Source organism: Equus przewalskii, chromosome 5 (genome assembly GCF_037783145.1).
Source record: "Equus przewalskii isolate Varuska chromosome 5, EquPr2, whole genome shotgun sequence".
Taxonomy (NCBI): Eukaryota; Metazoa; Chordata; class Mammalia; order Perissodactyla; family Equidae; genus Equus; species Equus przewalskii.
The window spans coordinates 75,194,935-75,200,132 of NC_091835.1; the positions used below are offsets into that span (position 1 = coordinate 75,194,935).

The 5,198-nt window shown below is 43.6% G+C and overlaps 1 pseudogene; it reads left to right on the forward strand.

Moving 5' to 3' along the window:
• The first annotated feature begins 616 nt into the window (after positions 1-616).
• On the forward strand, positions 617-2,317 carry LOC103565333 (cytohesin-2 pseudogene; annotated as a pseudogene).
• Positions 2,318-5,198: the final 2,881 nt, after the last annotated feature.

Genomic DNA, 5,198 nt, shown 5'->3' on the forward strand with positions numbered 1-5,198 from the left:
AGAAATGGGCTCTCGTTGAAAATAGTGGTACTGTGGGTTGGCTAAAGTAATTAAAATCCTCCCTATGCTTACATGAATTAGTACACAAAATGATAAAACACAAAAGCGTTTCAGTTAAAATCTAGCAATGCTTATAGCCTATGTCCTTAGGGATGGAACCTGACACTCGATATCTAAAAGATTCAATGTGTTGCCATTGTGGTGGAGGACTTGTGGTTGCCTGATGCCAACTCTAAGGGTCATAAAATCCTATTTTGTGTTATTGCATCTATCGTGATTGAAGCTTCATGCCAAATGTGGCGAGATGATAGAACATAGTGCTTAGATTTTTAAAATTGTTTTATTTTGGCTTGCTAGTAAATATTTTTTAATACTAAATGTCATCTTCTGACATTGTTCTTTTTATTCTTTTTATGCCCTTTTTATTACAACACAGCTATTCCATCTTCTCCACTATAGCCTGCTATACAGTTTTTGTTTTTTTCCTTTCTATAAGAAAACTATCAACCAATCTCACTTACAGATGCAAAACTCCCTACTGGCAGGGCAGTTTGGAGGCCAAGCGAGTGTCTTTTCAGCGCTGAGATCTGGCACAGAGGCGGCGGTGGTTCCCAGGCCTTTGAGTGGATTGACTTGAGCCTACGGGCCAACACGCTCCAGGCTAGACAGATAGGACCACCCTGGACTTCTTGTTGGCTTTCTAGCCACCATGGAGGATGAATCTATGAGCCCCCAGACCTGACTCTGGAGGAGCGGATGGAGCTGGAGAATGTGCGGCCACGGAAGCAGGAGCTGCTGGTGGAGATCCAGCACCTGCAGGAGGAGCTCAGCGAAGCCCTGAGCCAGGTGGAGTCTGGAGGCCAATGAAGGCAGTAGAACCTGGCAACGGGCAACGGGCAATGGGCAGGAAGAACTTCAACATGGACCCCAAGAAGGGGATCCACTTCTTGCTGGATAATGAACTTCTCCAGAAGATACCCAACGAGCTTGCCCCTTTCCTTTACAACGGCAAGGGCCTGAACAAGACAGCCTTGGGGATTACGTAGGGGAGAGGGAAGAGCTGAACCTGGCAATGCTCCACGATTTTGTGAATCTGCGAGAGTTTACCGACCTCAATTTGGTGCAGGCCCTCAGGCAATTTCTATGGAGCTTCCCGCCTCCCTGGAGAGGCCCAGGAGATTGACTGGATGATAGAAGCCTTCGCCCAGCCATACTGTCTGTGCAGCCCTGGGGTTTTCCAGTCCACAAGCATGTCCTACGTGCTGTCTTTCACCATGATCATGCTGAGCACCACCAGCCTTTACAATCCCAACGTCTGGGACAAGCTGGGCCTGGAGCACTTTGTGGCCATGAACCAGGGCAATCAACAAGGGCAGGACCAGCTTGAGGAGCTGCTCAGGAACCTCTAGGACAGAATCTGAAATGAGCCCTTCCAGATTCCTGAGGACGATGGAAATGATCCGACCCACAGCTTCTTTAACCCAGACCGGGAAGGCTGGCTCCTTAAGCTGGGAGGGCTCTGCGTGAAGACATGGAAGCTGCTCTGGGTTATCCTTACCCACAACTGCCTCTACTATTTTGAGTGCATGATGGACAAGGAGCCAGAGGAATCATACTCCTGGAGAATCTGAGCAGCCTAGAGCTGGATGACCCCCAGAAACCTTCCTGCTTTGAGCTTTACATTCCCCAAAACGAGGGATAGCTCATCAAAGCCAGGAAAATGGAGGCAGATGGCTGGGTGGTTGAGGAGAACCACATGGTGTACAGGTCTCAGCCCCATAGGAGGAGAAGGACAAATGGAGCAAGTCCATCCAGGCAGCAGTGACTGTGGACCCCATCTATGAGATGCTGGTGGCAAGGGAGAAGGGGATTTCTGTCAAGAAGCAGCAGGAACAGCCCTGGCCCCTTGCCCCCAACTCCGTTTATTTACAGGTGGCTGGACCCCTGGGCCCTTCCATTGTGTATCGTGGTTCCCCATTTGGAAAATTCACCACCTCTAGCATCTCTCTCGTTATTTGTAATCAACACGCTGTTGATAATCTTATCAATTATTTAACCACTAAAAAAAGAAGAAAGAGAGGGGCTGGCCCCGTGGCCGAGTGGTTAAGTTCGCGCGCTCCGCTGCAGGCGGCCCAGTGTTTCGTTGGTTCGAATCCTGGGCGCGGACATGGCACTGCTCATCAAACCACGCTGAGGCAGCGTCCCACATGCCACAACTAGAAGGACCCACAACGAAGAATATACAACTATGTACCGGGGGGCTTTGGGGAGAAAAAAGGAAAAAATAAAATCTTTAAAAAAAAAAAAAAAGAAGAAAGAGAGAGAATTCCTACTTGGTGGGGCTATTATTCTAAATAAAACATTAGGGGCGAGCCTGGTGGCATAGTGGTTAAGTTCCCGAGCTCTGCTTCAGCAGCCCCGTGTTTACCACAGGGATCCTGGGCTCGGACGTACACACTGCTCATCAACCCATGCTGTGGCCACACCCCACATACAAAATAGAGGAAGATTGGCACAGATTTTAGCTTAGGGCCAATCTTCCTCACCAAAAAAATAAAATAAGAATCATGATCTAAATAAAATATTAGTAAAGAGAATCCATCACTATACAGAAGAATAATACTCTACACTAAGTAAAGATTATTTTTGGAATGCAGGGGTGGTGGTTTAATATTAAGAAAATCAATCACTATAATTTATTATATAAGGATTAGGGTATTATTAATAAGTGCTGAAAACTTTTTGATAAAAGTTAGCATTTATGTATAACAATGTAAATAAAATAAGTCTAAGTAAATAAGAATTCAGGGAAGCAACTTAAATATAATAAAGGCTATACATCCAAGCAAATAGCAAATGTTATCCTAACTGGTAAAACATTGCAGCATTTCAGTTAAAATCAGAAACTAACAGAGATGCCTCATTACCATGTATTATTTTATATTTAAATTTTTATCAAAATTACACATGCACATAGTTTAAATTCTCATTGAATTCTGTAATATATGTTATGAAAAAATAACCATCCTGAGCCCCCTTATTCTCCATTTCCTCTTTCTCAAAGACAGCTCTTACAAAGGAAAAAATATAGAAATCAGTACTTTTTCTCTATTTTAGCAATAGGCACCTGGAAAACCAAATAGAAATATTTCATTCCCAATAATGCCAAACATATAAAATACTTAGAAGTTAACAAGAGGGTTACAGAAATCAAATAAATTTGTTTATTTTAGCATTGTTCCTGATGGCAAAAACCTGGAAACAACATAAATGTCAATAGTGATGGCTGGGGGCCAGCCCCATGGCCGAGTGGTTAAGTTCACGCGCTCTGCTTTGGCGGCCCAGGGTTTTTCCGGTTTGGATCCTGGGCGTGGACATGGCACCACTCATCAAGCCATGCTGAGGTGGTATCTCACATGCTGCAACTAGAAGGACCCACAACTGAAAATATGCAACCAGGGGGCTTTAGGGAGAAAAAGGAAAAATAAAATCTTTAAAAAAAAATAGTGATAGCTGAATAATTATGTCTCATCCTTACTATTATTATGCACCTAACAAAAAGAATTATATCAGTTGCTTTGAATAGATTTCTATGAAGTAGAATAAGATAACATGCAGAAAAATGTTTGGCTCTTTTTATAAAGCAATTACTCAAGAAATCTCTGTGTGCACTGAAAAACAATAACGAAAGACTTTTGTATAATAATATTTTTGCATGTACATAAAATTATAGATATGGAAAATAAAATAATTTTTTTTTGAGGAACATTAGCCCTGAGCTAATGTCTGCTGCCAATCCTCCTCTTTTTGCTGAGGAAGACTGGCCCTGAGCTAACATCCATGCCCATCCTCCTCTACTTTATATGTGGGATGTCTGCCACAGCATGGCTTGTCAAGCGGGTGCCATGTCTGCACCTGGGATCTGAACCAGTGAATCCCGGGCCACCAAAGTGGAACATGGGAACTTAACTACTGCGCCACTGGGCCGGCCACTAAAATAAATATTTTAACATGACCAGGATAGAAAATGCTTGGCCAAGTTTATTGCTTTCTGTGACTAATTGCCCAGAGCAAAATTGTCCATCATAAGGGAACAATGTTTAAAAAAAAAAAAAAGGTAACAGATTACTTGCCAGTTCATTCTAGTTCTAACATGGAACAATGCTAAACATACCTGCTCATTCTTCTATACCGTATGACAATTTTGAGAAATTCACTAATGTGTCAGCTTCTTATCCCTAGAGACAATGAATCACAAAGAGAAGCTGTAGCAAAATTAAGTGGCCCTGGAGGTGTTATTAAAAGATGTATTTTGGGCTGGCCCCGTGGTGCAGTGGTTAAGTTCGCATGTTCCACTTCGGCAGCCTGGGGTTCACTGGTTTGGATCCAGGGTGCAGACCTACACACCGCTTATCAAGCCATGCTGTGGCAGGCATCCCACATATGAAGTAGAGGAGGATTGGCAGCAGATGTTAGCTCAGGGCTAATCTTCCTAAAAAAAAAAAATTGCGCTAGGGGCTGGCCCTGTGGCATAGTGATTAAGTTCAGTGTGCTTCGCTTTGGCAGCCTGGGGCAGGTTCAAATCCTGGGCATGGACATATATCACTCGTCGGTCATGCTATGGTGGTGACCCACAAACAAAATAGAGGAGGATTGGTACAGATGTTAGCTGAGGGCTAATCTTCCTCAAGCAAAAGAGGAAGATTGTTTGGGGCCAGCCCGGTGTCACAGCAGTTAAGTGTGCACATTCCGCTTCGGTGGCCCAGGGGTCACCAGTTCAGATCCCAGTTGCAGACATGGCACCACTTGGCAAGCCATGCTGTGGTAGGCATCCCACATAAAAAGTAGACGAAGATGGGCATGGATGTTAGCTCAAGGCCAGTCTTCCTCAGCAAAAAGAGGAGGATGGGCAGCAGTTAGCTCAGGGCTAATTTTCCTCAAAAAAAAAGAAAAAGAAAAAAAGAAAAAGAGGAAGATTGGCAATGGATGTTAGCTCAGGATGAATCTTCCTCAGCAAAGAGAAAAAATTTTGCTCTAAACATCAATTGTCAGTTGACAATAAATAAATGTCAGTCAGAAAGTAAGGAAACATAGTAACTAGGTTCATGATCTAATGTGCACAGTTTTGGCCTCTTTGTTTACTCTGTTAACTCTCCCAATGCTTGGAATTATGAAAATTTTCAGAATTAGCTTCTACT